Genomic DNA, 13971 nt, shown 5'->3' with positions numbered 1-13971 from the left:
AAAGCAATGAGATCTTAACCATTTTCTCAGGTAAACAAATGGGGTCCTGCCAGGATTAACAGAGGAAGTCTCAAGAGAGCAAACTGACTTTCCTTCTCCATAAATAGGAACAATGGATGCCGAGATGAGTGCAGCAGTCACCTGAAATTAATGAAGACAGAAGAGCACGATGAGGTGGAGAATCATCAGCATAAAAGCACAGCAGCAAACACCATACCCACGAGACGAAGAGAAGCCAAGGGAATTCCCTCATCACTCATGAGTGCTCTCTGGAAATAGACGGACTTGGTTTACATACACCTATAGCTGTCTGTTCTGGAGGTGTCCCTCATGTTTTGGTTTCTTACAAAAAAAAAAACAACACAAAACTTTGGTAGTCTCATCTTGTCAATAACATAAAAGAAGGCATCATAATGGCTTATGGCAATGGAAACTGTCTTCTGACATTTTTTTTAATTGAAAAAAAATCTAATAAGAAGAACAAGAAGATAAAATATGTAGCTATGTACAAGACTGTAAAAGACATTAAAAGGATTACAGAATTAACCATACTTCTGTCAGCCTAAAATCAGTTCTAAGTACAAAAAAAAAAGTGCAGATATGGGTTTTCATTATTAAACAAATGCAAAGAGAGACACACAATCAATATCAATAAGAAAATAACAAAAACATTTTTTTTTCAAACAACTCAGTACCCCTTTAGTCATACCATGTCACAGATTTGGATGATAAATGCTTAAACACTAGTTTAAGCATTCAAGTTACGAAATATATGTATATATAAGGAATTTTAGTAATTAGGAATTATACTTCTGCAGAACCACCACTAAAACTGTAGCTGACAGAACCAGCTAACTGACTGCTCTCAAGTATAAATGTACCCGGGGAATCATCACCAAGGAAGTGCATTTGCAGTGCGTTGCCACATCTCTTTGTATTATTTAACTTTTACCAGTGAGCTGGAAGGAAATACAATACTGCTGATAAAGTCTGCCAATAAAGCAAAAATTGGAGGACTGTTAAATAACAAAAAGGTCTGGTCTTCCCTCCAGCGGTTGTGATTACTGAGCACAAGCAAGCAAACAGAATTCATTTACTGGGAAGCCAAATAGTTACATACTTGGAAAAAGAACATAATTTGTGCTCGTGGGAGCAGAGATTATGTCCTGGGGAAAAGAAAAGAAGTTGAGGAGTCAGAGTAGATGGTGAACTAATCATGAAGCTGCAGCACAAGGTGATGGCTTAAAGGGTCCACATGATCTCTGAATGCATAAGGGATGGCACGCTGAGAAAGAGCAGAGGTTTCTATAAGCTCTGCATTTGACACCGGTTACGTGAAAAACATTTCTGGCTTCAGCAGAGGCAGTGGGAAATTGCCCCTTACCATGTCAGTGTTTTGTCCTCATGTTAGCTGGGTGCAAAACCCAGTAAGCCCGTCCAGCTGAAAAATATCAGATCGAGCAGGTGGATGTTACATCTATAGGTCCCATTAGTTATCAGCAATACATTAGATGACAAACTTCATTATGATGTATTTGAGTAAGTGTCATAGAATTTTAATATAGCTCCTAATCAAATTATCACTTTTTCAGAGTTGCAGCCACATTTTCATTAGTGTTTTGAGCAAACTATTATAATCAATAATAAATAATATTAATTAATTATTAAGAAACGAGGTACAGAACATATGACTGGGTCCTAGCTCCCTTAGTTTTGAAGCTACTCATGTCCACATATCAACTGTAACTCAAAATAATCTCTAATAATGACTCTAGCAGACTCCTGCACCGATTTACATCTGCCTGACCACCTCCTAAGGAGAAAGCACTGTAGAGACTTGGAGGGTGTAAGGACAGTGAGGGACTGGAGAACCTGTACTTCCAGAGGAGATAAAGGGATCTTAGCCTCATGAAGTGAAGAAGTAATGGTTATGTGCAGAAATATCTTGGAGAACCAAACAAGAACTAATTAGATAATTATGGAAGTCAGAGGCTTTCTCATCACTAAAGCAGTGAGAACCACCATGTAGAAGGAAGCATGGGGCACAAGAGCCAACTTACATTATGACTGAGCTAAATCAGATTCAGTCGATGATTACATGATGTGGTTTCTTGTCTGAGTGCAGGACTGGGTTTTGTGATCCAGATGTTCCCTTCTGCTCCTATGCTGTTGCACTGAAAAACAAGGTTAGGAGCAAGTGCATCTGCAAGTCATATTGGAGTTATTCAAAGGTCATAAGATGGAATAAAAATAATAAAAAAAAATATCTGGAAAAAGAAGTGAAAGAGGCCTAGGAGACTGGAGTGCTATGGGGTCTTCCATGGCTGCAGTGGGCACAGTGTCAGGATTGATGGAAATGGAGAATCTCTAAAATGAGAGAAACAGAAGAAGTGAAAAGGTAAAAAAGATACTAGATTGGTACTGCTTTAAGGCAATGGGCTTCCTGAAGGCACAGCCATACCAAGGAGCCACTTACTTGGTATGTGTCAGAGTCAGAAGCCACCCTAACGCTATAACTACATCTGAAGGAAGTTAAACCATCAGTGTACAAAATATTGTTGAATGCTTCTATTTAGGCAGTAGCTAAATCTGAAAGATTAACTTCCAGATCTTAGCTACTGGAGTGGGGGTAGTTAGCAGAACTGGGAGTAGCTGCAATAGAAATCTCTTGAACATCGTTTCTACAATTAATGGGAAACTCATGGCTTGAGCAAACAGGGCTTGATGATGTGCTGTTGGGAACAGGGGAAGGGGGAGAAGCCCTAGATTAGGTACACAGGATGTTACTGGTTTGTAGAGGAAAGGGGCTGTGAGAAAGTGAGAAGTCAACTATATTTTTCACAAATAAAATGGTTTTATAGAAAAAAAAAAAAAGAAAGAAACACTTAAGTGGCTCCACACAAACTATGAACACACACACACACAAAAAAAAAAAAAAACAAGCCACAGTACTGTATCTGGCCAGAAAGGGGTACAAGGAACAGGCAAAGCTTTGTCTCCACAGTGTAATCTCTACCAACTTTCTGCATATGAGGGTCTTTCTGACCCTGAGATACATCAGGTAATTCACTTGGCCCAGTCCTCCTCAGATGTATTTGGTTCTCCTGTAACTACATTCACACCTCTGGTTTACACAACATACTTTAGTATAAATTCTAGAATATAGGTATTAGGTTTGGCACAAAAAAAAAAAAAAAAAAAAAAGTGCAATTATTTTTTTTTAATATATGTTGCTTTAATATTACTGCTTCATTTCTGACAATACTGTCACACCACTCACTGTGTCATCCCTTCCCTTGCCTTTTTTCTTTGTTTTTTATAACTTCTGTGGTCCCCTCTCTCCACCCCAGATGATTTATTTTTCCCCTTGTTGAAAAGCCTATTCCACTGAATGCTCCCTTTTCACTGAAAGCATCTTGCCAACAGAGCAGATGAGGGACAACGTTCAGAGTATAAGATATAAGGTGCAACTTTGATATAAGATGCAACACTATTGCTGTATTATCTATCTCCCCCTAAAGAAAGAAAATATAGTCAAATTTTAACTTTCCAGGACGGAAGCTGGCTGTGCTTTGGGAAGGTAATTCTTGTTTAAAATTCAGGCAGAACCCACTGTGGACACAGTGACAGAGGAACAACCTCGTAATTTTGCATCACTGACCATCGACCATCCAGCAGCAGAGGCTCCACTGCCAGAAGCAGGCCTTCAAAAGAGGAAAATCAGATGCTTCTCACACACACACACACCGATTTTCACTGTTGTTTGCTTTTCTGCACAGAAAGCACAAGCTGCAAGGAGCTTGCAGGTGGTGGAGGACCCAGAGAGAGGAGCATGTGCCTTTAGGAGAGGTCTCTGAGGCTGAAGCATACAAGGAGCTGTGGTATCCTCCAGAAAGAGGAGAGCAGAGTGTGCTTTCAGGAAGAAAAGCAGCTCCCTCTGCTGCTGAAAGCCTCTGTCACAGCCACCTTGAGGACTGCTTGACCTGTTTTCAGCGCTGGGATTGCCATAGAAAGGTGGACTTGGAGCCTGTGAGGACAGCACAGGAACCAACTTCAGTTCGTGTCTGTGCCTGCTTTCTCCTTCACTGCTCAGGGGCATTTTGGGACCATCCATCCTGCTTCCCCTGCAGATAGGTGCTCTTAAAGAGTTTAAGGGTGAGGTACATGGCTTGGAAGTACAGTGTGTGAGAACATCCTAGATCAATAGGTAAATAAATTCCTTCAAATTTGTGTTGTCCTTCACTGGACCGATCTTAACTCTGAAGTGTTTTTGTTTCTTAAATGTACTTTCTATTTCTTTGAGACCTCTCGCTCCTGATTTTCCAGGTTTCCTCCGCAGCAACAGGTTTAAAATAATAGCTAAGGATCTCAAGGGATTTGCAGAGACTCAGCGGGCCTGAAAATAAACACAATTCCCTGAAGTTTAGGATCACAGAGATGTAAACATGCCTGCCATAGAAGACTACCCAAATAAACTAGAAGTTCGGGAGAATTAAATTTTCTTCCAACTTGGACCTGCTGATATAACTAAGAAAAAAGAAAAAAAAAAAAAAAAAAGACATTTTATGACACTCTAGAAGAGATTTCATGTTCTCAGTGTGTCGCAATAGGGAGGTGGCCAGCTTTTGTGGATGGAGGCATAAAAGAGAACCCTACTAACAGGACATAAACTTATGTTGAGTCTCCTGAATATCAGACCCATTCTGGAGGTTTAATCTGCTGGGTGTTATGAAAACCTCCCGTGGCAGGGATGGAAGAAGAGAGAAGCGATGGGTTGGCAAGATTCATAGGATTACATACCTAGGCACCTCTGCTGGGCTCCCTCCTCTTCCAGCCATTGCTCTCACTCTCTGAGTGCTCCATAGTGCAGGCAAAAAGCCTTTGCAAGCCGTCAAAAGACAGCTTTACCATCCTCATCTGAGCTTTTCTTTTTCCCTCAGCCCTGTCCTAATACTCTGCCTGTACCAGTCAGCCGGCTCCCACTGTAGGCAACAGGAACCTTTTGAGGCAGTGAAAGATGTCATGAGCATGATTAAAGATTTGCTTCTGGCTCTGCAAATTCACTGAACAGTCCCCTGTCATCCGCAATGTTAGAGAGAGGCTCACTGCAGCTCTGCAGTTATGCTCATAAGTATAAAATATGACCCCATGTTATCAGCACCGTGTTGATGCAGTTGCACAGAGCAGTGCATAAACAATCATAATAAGGAGTGAGAGAGAAGGTGAGCATCTGAATGGCCATTTTGTTGTATGTTCCTTCATATCCATGAAATTACAACAGCTATCTGGACAACTGAGATGCGTCCTTTTGAAGGTTCAATTCTAAAATTAATCTCTTTTTTTTTTTTTTTTTTTTTTTTCTGCAGAGCAGACATTTATTTACACAATTATCCTGCTTACATCATTGTGGACTTTCCTTGAACCATGCATTGCCTCAAGCTGGGAGACAAAAAATAAGAAGCAGAAAAACAGATTAAGAAATCTAACAGCAACTTTCTTCGTTTTAGAAAACGACTCATGTCACCTGTCCACCTCCTAAAGCTGCACCCTCTTGGCTTCACTTCATCAAGCAAGATGTCCACATAGGCACATCCTGCCAAACTATGGTACAACTTACAAAAAAAAAAAAAAAAAAAAATCACTTCTCCAGTAAAACAAAGTCATCTGGAAGGAGAATCCAGTATACCTCTATAGATCCAGTGACTGGTCACATAGGGTAGGGGATCCTGTGTCTTTGAGACCACATGGTGGAAATGGTGACTCTTGTATGCTGGCCTCTGTGATTGAAGCTGAGCCCTCCAGTCCTCTTAAACTCTTTATTAGAAGGCATAGCCCAGCATCCTGGAGTGCATGCCCCTTCCAACATTTCTCTTGGCAATTTAAAAAAAAATCATCATAGCCAAGGCCTGAGAAGTTTATTGTGAGGTGCATGTAAGATCAAATATTTGCAAATGGTAGGTAATGTGCAGTAGCCCACAGCATCCCACATATTTGGAGCAAAAAACTATTCAACAAATGCACCTAAAACGTCCAGGTGTGGACGAGCCTCATTACCAGCGAGTACAGACAATTTCAGTAGACTTCAGGGAAGCCAATGGTGCCCTCTAAAGGAAACTCATGTGATATACAGGAGCTCTTGACAGCTGTTGCACCCACTGCCCATACAGCCACTGCGTGATCCGTAAACTATTCCCGAGTGGTAACTTAAATAATCAATAAAATGACAAAATAATGTGTCCTTAACATCACTTCTGAATTTGAGAACGCCATCCTGTGTAAGGCTCAGCGTGTTTTTTGTTCCTCAAACATTTGCTGTCAAGGGTAATGAAGCATCTTCATCCCAAAGCATATGTAAATGTTGTTGGGAGCATGACCTCAGATCATAGCTAAGGAAAAGAAAGGTGGCATCAGACTGGCAGGACAGCTTGCACAAGTGAAAGTGGGCCATAATATATTTCATAAAACTTTATCCAGAGCTACGTAACACAAAACAGCAGCAGGTACACAGAGGTCGGTTGCAACAGCTACCCAGGAATGAGGTGTGTAAATAACCAAGCACCAGAGAGAAACTATTGCCCTGTAAGCAGTGTCTTGTGTCAGCCTTGCCCAACAGGTGTTTGCAATTACTCTGCGATGCACTTACAAACTTCAAAATACTCTCTTTCCAGAAATATGAAGTACCATGAAAGATACCACACACTTCGTTTCAAGCTTCCAACATTTACAAGTTACGATTGTGTCTAAATGTGAACTCTCAGTAAGAGCAAATTTTAAAATGAGACATTTCATTGTAAAGGGCTATAGATATGAGACTCAGATCTTCCAACATGTTGAGCTCCAGCTGCTTGCAACAGCCAAGGGCTGTCTGAGCCAAATCCCAGAATCTCAGAATGGCTGAGGGTGGAAGGGACCTCCAGACACCATCTAGTTCAACCCCCTGCTCACGCAGGGTCACCTCGAGCATGCAGGATTGCATCCAGTCAGGTTTTGAATATCTCCAAAGAAGGAGACTCCACAACTTTTCTGGGCAGCCCCTTCCAGTGCTCTGTCACCTGAGCTGTAAAGAAGTGATGAAAGAAGTGATCATGAGGTGATGAAACCTTCTGTGGTTCAATTTTATACCCATTACCCCTTGCATCCTGTAGTGATTTAAGCGACCATGAGCAGGTGGGGAAAGTGGCTTAAAGTCAGGTTGAGGCCTAAAGTCCAATTCTGTGCCGACCAGTGCACATGCCACAAGGGAACTTCCTTCATGAGAGCCCTTGGGCTGCAGAAACCCAGCGCTTCTCCTGTGCTTCTTCCTCCCCTGTGTAATACTGCGGACCACTCAAATCCCGGTTAAAGAGTTGTCCCAAAACAAAAAAAGCAAATGAAAAGTCCTAACAAGCCAACAACGGAGATGGAAGCTCAGTCTCAGATACAAGCTATGTCTGAGGCCTTGAAGAACACAACTGCCACAGCAGCAACCTGCTGCCTCTCCATATCCTTTCTGCCCCCTGGAAGTCCAGCCTGGCTCCTCCCAGTAGCTGCTAACTCACACCCCCTCCATGTCTTACAGCAGCAAGCAGAAAGTGCTAGAAGCTCACTGCCACCAGCACTGGCCGCCCAGCCTGGGAGCCAGACAAACATTTCTCTGGTGGAAATGTCCGGCGTGAAACAGGGGAGGGCAATCTTTGAGAAGATGTCCCCAGGCAATGGACAGACCACCAACACTGGAGGCCTTACCACTTTGATCTGATTTCTCCCTTTAGTTCAGTGCCCTCCACCTTGGCACTGGGGTGGCAAGGGGCAAGCACGCTCAGCTCAGCAGGGCAGCCCCCAGGCCGCCCAGGGAGAGAACCTGAGGTTCTTCTCAAATGCCAAACAAAATCCAGCCTTCTCCGTTTTGTCTTTGGTATTATGGACGAGTGCCTGATGCTCATTAATGTTTTGAAAAGATAACTTTTGATGAAGGCAGCCCAAATTACAAATATGATATCAAAACTATGGCAGCATTCATCTATTACAAAAAAAAAAAAAAGTGATATCTTCATTTTCTTGTTTGGTGAAGACTGGATTTAGCAACACATCACTTTGGTAACAACAGATTAACTTTTGTTAGTTAAAGGCATTCTGGTTTCCACAGATGAAATGCTCCGTCCTTGATGTGTTCTAAAGTAAAAGTATGACACAGCTGGCAAAATGTTGGCAATACTGTTTGTTTTGCTTACTGCTTTTCTTTCAAGCTTTGAAACACGTGCACCCATCTCCCTCTCCCCAGCTATGATGTCTCTTTGTGGTTGCAGTGGGTGGCTGCAGGGCTGTAGGAGGATTTCCAGAAGAGAGCCCTCCCAGCACTAGCAATATGCTGATAGAGTTCCAGGAGAACGTCTCCTCGAAAGACAAAATGGCTCTGTAAAATCATATTCAGGAGTGCAGTGAATTGCTGCTCAAACTGAAGAATTTGAAATTACCACATTGTAAAATAGCTCAGCTGGGGGTGCTCAGGTAGCCCCGAAACCACCTGGGGGAAGTAGCCACCAGCCACAATGGAAAACACCTGGCCTTTTTTGATCACTGCAGACCTCAGAGGAAATCAAGTCCTGCACTGTGCCTGGGGGCCTGGCCACAGTGAGGAAACACTTTGGGAACGGGCAGATGACCCCTTCAATGACCATCTTTGCTCACTCCCAGTACCAGCACAAAGCTGCAGAGGTAACAGTGGCATTTTGAATAATAACAAATGAGGGCTGCCCTACTAAAAGCTCAAGGGAAAAATACCATTATTTGCTTTATTCCGGGTTTCACTGCCCCTGGTGGTATTCAAGAAATGTTTGGACATGGTGCCTACGGTTCAGTGGGTGACATTGGTGGTAGGGTGATGGTTGGACCAGATGATCGTGGAGGTCCCTTCCAACCTTAGTGATTCTATTATCCTCTATGATCCTCCTTAAACAGAGAAGACATGGAAAAAATTGCGCCCCATTTTCTTTTCAACTTGGCCTTCTTGAGCCTCACCTAACTTGACAGTTCAACCTTCTTGTCACATGGGTTCCTTTTGGTGCTTGTAACCCCCTAAATCATCAAGGTACGCTGCCATAAAGGAACCATTTGGGCTCAACATCTCTTAAAGTAGAACTTACTTGTGACAGCCCTTCACAGGCAGAAACACAAACCCAGATTACTGTTAATTCTGCGATTCTTTGTATTTGTCTTCAGGAGATCTCAGGTACCACTCAGCTCCCCCTATCAAGCAACACCAGGGAAGCTGAGTGCAGTGCAACAGCCACCAACGAAGGCCCACTGGAAGCCTTTCAAAGCCAAGAGGTAACTTTATCAATTAACAATTATATCATTCAGCAGGTATACCAAGATACCCATCCTTATTTGCTTTGCCTCTCACTCCAGCAGTGCTTGGTACAGCAAGATCTTGATGTTCTGCCGATAGCTGCCCTCCTTTGGCAGTACATAACAATGGTTTTAGAACAGTGTCCTACATAGGGTTGTTTGGATGTGGTAATGAATGGGGCTTCCCATTCATGCTTCTCTGTGATGTTTCAAAGACAGCGACAGAAATATGGAATATTCTTACATGTTGCACTAAATCCTGCAGTAACGTGAAAGTTTTGTGCACAGGTTTCTCTCAGGGAGAGAGGGCTTCTACGCTGACCCAGCATACTGATGAAGCAGGTAAGAAGTGTCTTGGGAGTAAAGGCTCCCAAAGGAGCACTACGGACAAGTTCTTGGCAACTGTCTTTACTTGCACAAACATGGGACAGCTCTTAGGATACAGATACAGGCCATTGCTCCAGGTTGTTCAGTGCCTCCTTCCTTTTGAGATATTTAAGGCCCGTCTGGATGCCTACCTGGGCAGCCTGCTCTAAGGAACCTGCTTTGGCGGGGGGTTGGACCCGATGATCTTTCAAGGTCCCTTCCAACCCCTTCAATTCCGTGATTCTGTGATTCCTCAGCTAAACATGTTCATTGGTCTCAGTGGGACCTAAGAAATAGGTTTACATGTTGGTACACAGAGAGGACTTTGGCAGAAGGAGGTAGCTTCAAATAAATGCTGAGCTGCTGGAAAGAGACATTTTAACAGTTGTCTGAAGACACACGCAAATGCTTGCCCCTGTCTAGCCAAAATTGTGGATGGTAAAGACTCAATTTATAGTCAAGTGGAGCAGGCCTGGAGACCGTGAGCACAGTGCTGAGGCGCTGCTTCTGCAGTCTAGTCCTGGTGTTAGAATTCACGCATTCGGTTAACACAAAGACCTCAGCCCTCTGCCAGCCCTGACATTCAGGTAATTCAGGTATGGCAAAACACAGGCGATAGATAACACATCCCTCAACACTTCTTCATCCGTTTCCCATGTATTTCTTCTCTTCATGTTGTTCATTGTTCACTCATATTTTTTTTCTATTGCAGTAAGCAATGCAGCTATGGATGGGACAAGGAGGTCCCAAAGACTTCCAGAGACGTTTTTGACCATCAGATGAAAAGGGCAGCAGAGGAGAACGCTGCTCCCATAGATAGAGAGACTGCAACATCTGCACAAGATGGCAAGGGCTGTGCCTTGATAGAAGTGTGGAAGATTAGACATCAGTCTAATAGAGTCTGAATTTCTATCTTTTCTATGGAGTTGTAATTAAAAATGCAACCTGTGAAAGTGGTGGGAATATACGCAGTTCGGCAATCAGGGGCACACGTAGTAGTGTTTAGTACAGCCTGGAATTCAGCGAGTACTTCTGCTGTGTGACAAACACTGCTGGAAGTTGAACTCAAATGCTTCTGCTTTTCCTTTCCTTCTCTGATGAAGGAAGCCTCTTTCCCTGTTCCCAGTCTCTGAAAGGCTGTTTTCTGTCACCAGTTTCTCAGATGCACAGAAACTCTCAGCTTGAGGAAAACTCAAGACAAGTGTCAAAAAGCTGAGGGCTCTCCGGACCAGACCATTCCACTGGCACAGCCAAGAAATGCTGCCAGAATGAGAGCCATGAATGAAATCATCAAGAGCCATGCACATGCTCTAAGATGGCCACGTCACCAAGGAGCTGCTGTGCTGCCAGTTTGAAGTGTTTGTGAACAAGAAAACCCAAAGGTTCAAAGAGGCGACATCTGTTCAGAGGAAAGGCTCCCTAAGCCTAGGGAGCCGTAGATGAGGGGGCCTCTGAGAGTGCCCAAAAGCAAAAGCACTCATGTGGCTTCCAGAATTAAGGCCATCAACAACATCCACAGGAACCTAAACCATTCCCAAAGGCATCCAAACCAGGAAGGAGCTGCTTTTCTGGTGGAGGATGTGCAAGGGTGCAAACCAACAGAATCCAACCTAAAGGACAAAGACGCAAGCGTCACAGTCTACGTGTTGTGCAGTAATGCACAACAAGTTGGCAATAAAGAGAGAAAATGACTCAAAACGAACAGACTTGTCTGAACTTTTGCTGCCTGTGTCTTGGACCTTGACAGGTTGGAGAATTGGGTGGGGAGAAGGACAAGAAGGTTCAAGAAGGTTCAAGAAGGACAAGGAACTGCTTGGCAGAGTCCAGCACAAAGCCATGAGGATGATTAAGGGAGTGGAGCATCTCCCTTTCGAGGAAAGGCTGAGGGAGCTGTGTCTCTTTAGTTAGAGTACACTGAGGGGTGACCTTATTAATGTTTATAAATATGTAAAGGGAGAGTGTCAGGAGGACGGAGCCAGGCTCTTCTTGGTGACATCTAAAGATAGGACAAGGGGCACTGGGTGCAAGCTGGAATGTAGGAGGTTCCACTTAAATGTGAGACAAAACTTTTTTATGGTGATGGTGGCAGAGCACTGGAACAGGCTGCCCAGGGGGGTTGTGGAGTCTTCTTGTCCAGAGATATTAAAAACCTGCCTGGACGTGTTCCTGTGTGACCTGACCTAGCTGTTCCTGCTCCAGAAGGGGCATTGGACCAGATGATCTTTCAAGGTCCTTTCCAATCCCTAACATTCTTGATTCTGAGATTCCTAGGAGTCTCAGCAGTCTTCTATCATCTTTCCTTGGAGAAGGCATGTCTGAAAAGAAAAACTGTAAAAAGCAGTCAGGAGCTCTGGATGTGCAAAGTACCAAACAAAACCTCCCTGCCTGCAATTGGCAGCGTGATAGTCTTGGCTGTAGAGCACTCTGCGGAGTTTATTATAATTTTTTTTTTTAATAGTAAAGGCTCACCCTGAGCACTCTCTGGTGCACAAGTATCCAGGAAAGCCCTGCTGGTGCTCTTGTAGCCACCTGCCTCAAGACATTTTCCTAATCAAATTCCTACTCCTACCACGCCAGAGCAGATCTTCTTTCGTACCCCCCGGCAATGCTAATGGGCCCTGGGCTGGCTGCATTAGGCCTTCTGCCTCAGGACCAGCAATGAGCCTGAGGCTACCAGGTAGCCAAAGCACATCCTCTCCAAGCAGCCCCATTTTGGAAGCATTACAGATTTGCAGCTCACCTCCTTAGGTACATATGCAACAAGCAAAGCATCGTTAGAAGCACAGTGTTTATGAGGGCTCTGAAAAATCACTTTTTTTACTCCTTAGCTACTGCAAAGACATCACAGATATAAGAAAAATGGTCAATCCTTTCTAGCGTTTCCCAGTTCATTATTCTTACTATTGTAGTCTTCTTCAGGCTTCACTTCAGAGTTGTGAAGGGCATCCCAAGCTCTCCTCCAACTTACATCTCTTCCCTTGCATTGCCGATTATCTGCCATGATCCCCCCCAAACATTTCATCTGTGCTTTTGCAAAGAGAAAAAAGTCTTTTCTCTTAAAGTTCCCTATTTCCTCTGTCAAGTGTGTCCTGACATCTGAACATCGTTGTCGGATGCTCCCCAGAGAATTTTGTTTGATGCCCACTCTCCTGGGGACCAGAAGCTGAGGACAAGTTTGCCTGCAGCAGGAACCGTCTCCCTGCGGATGGCATTAAAACAATTCATCCAACTCTAATAATATTTCCATGCTAGAAGGCAGGAAGTTCTCCCATCATCTTCTGTGGTTCAAAAGGAAAGAAAAACACACCAGGTGCGACGGTCGCACATTCTGAACACCTAACAAGCACAACCCACAGCAGGACAGAAACATCAAAGCATCCCAAATCATCACCAAAACAGCTTACATTTGTGATGGGCTTTTCATCCCAAAAGGGGGATTCTTCTGCCATCAGTCAGGTGCTGCCACCACCAGAGCAACACACAGACTCCATGGGTGTGTAGCTGAGACCAGGGGTAAAGGGGACCACTGTGGATCAATGAGTCCAGTAGTAAGGTCCATAGACCCTCGCACAAGTTGCTTCCAGTCAGTAGAAAGCTACCTGTTCCTCCTCAACATCAGAAACTCTGCTTGCAGATGTTGGAAGGAACCAAGAAATACATCCACTTGGCCTCTGCCCCAACAAGAGTCCATCTCTGAACTCTGTGTGCTTACTTTATACTTCTAACTGAAATTGTATTTGCATACAATTAATTCTAAAATTATAAAGGACAACAAGAAGAAAGAATAGCCTGTAGAGACAGAAAGCAGCCAGGGAAAATTCGAAAATATACCCACGGTCCTGTTCCTAACAGATTAATTTATTCTCACCTTCCTAACAGAGATAAACATTTATTTATTTATTTATTTATTTTTTTGCGCAAGGCAGCACAGCATTTGCTTCAGGAAAAGTCTGGTAGCACAAGGTGAACATTTGTGATTTTAAGAAGAAGCTGATAATACAACACAGCGTAGAAACTATACATTTATAATTGAAACAGCAGGGCACACCAGTTCAGCACGATAATTAGAATTTGCCAGATGTTAATGGGTCTGAATGCGAAGAAACAACAAAATCAACCCTCCATACACTATGTGATCCTTAATAACCACGGCGGCTACATCGTTGTTTTCTGTCTTAGGATCCTCAGCTACAGGAAAGAAAAACAAACAGCCCAGGCAACGTCTTCGTGAACACAGCCCGTCCGCCTGGGAGGGCAGCACTCATCCACAATTAGGAC

General features: G+C 43.6%; 1 long non-coding RNA gene across 1 annotated transcript; it reads left to right on the top strand.

Moving 5' to 3' along the window:
- Positions 1 to 8321: 8321 nt before the first annotated feature.
- Positions 8322 to 13401, top strand: LOC106016551 (uncharacterized). The gene is made up of 4 exons (XR_002401292.4): positions 8322 to 8694; positions 9199 to 9306; positions 9616 to 9669; positions 10406 to 13401. It is a non-coding gene; the product is annotated as an uncharacterized lncRNA (long non-coding RNA).
- The last annotated feature ends 570 nt before the right edge of the window (positions 13402 to 13971 follow it).

Source organism: Anas platyrhynchos, chromosome 3, assembly GCF_047663525.1.
Source record: "Anas platyrhynchos isolate ZD024472 breed Pekin duck chromosome 3, IASCAAS_PekinDuck_T2T, whole genome shotgun sequence".
In the NCBI taxonomy this organism is placed as follows: domain Eukaryota; kingdom Metazoa; phylum Chordata; class Aves; order Anseriformes; family Anatidae; genus Anas; species Anas platyrhynchos.
This window is presented reverse-complemented; position numbering and strand designations above follow the sequence as displayed.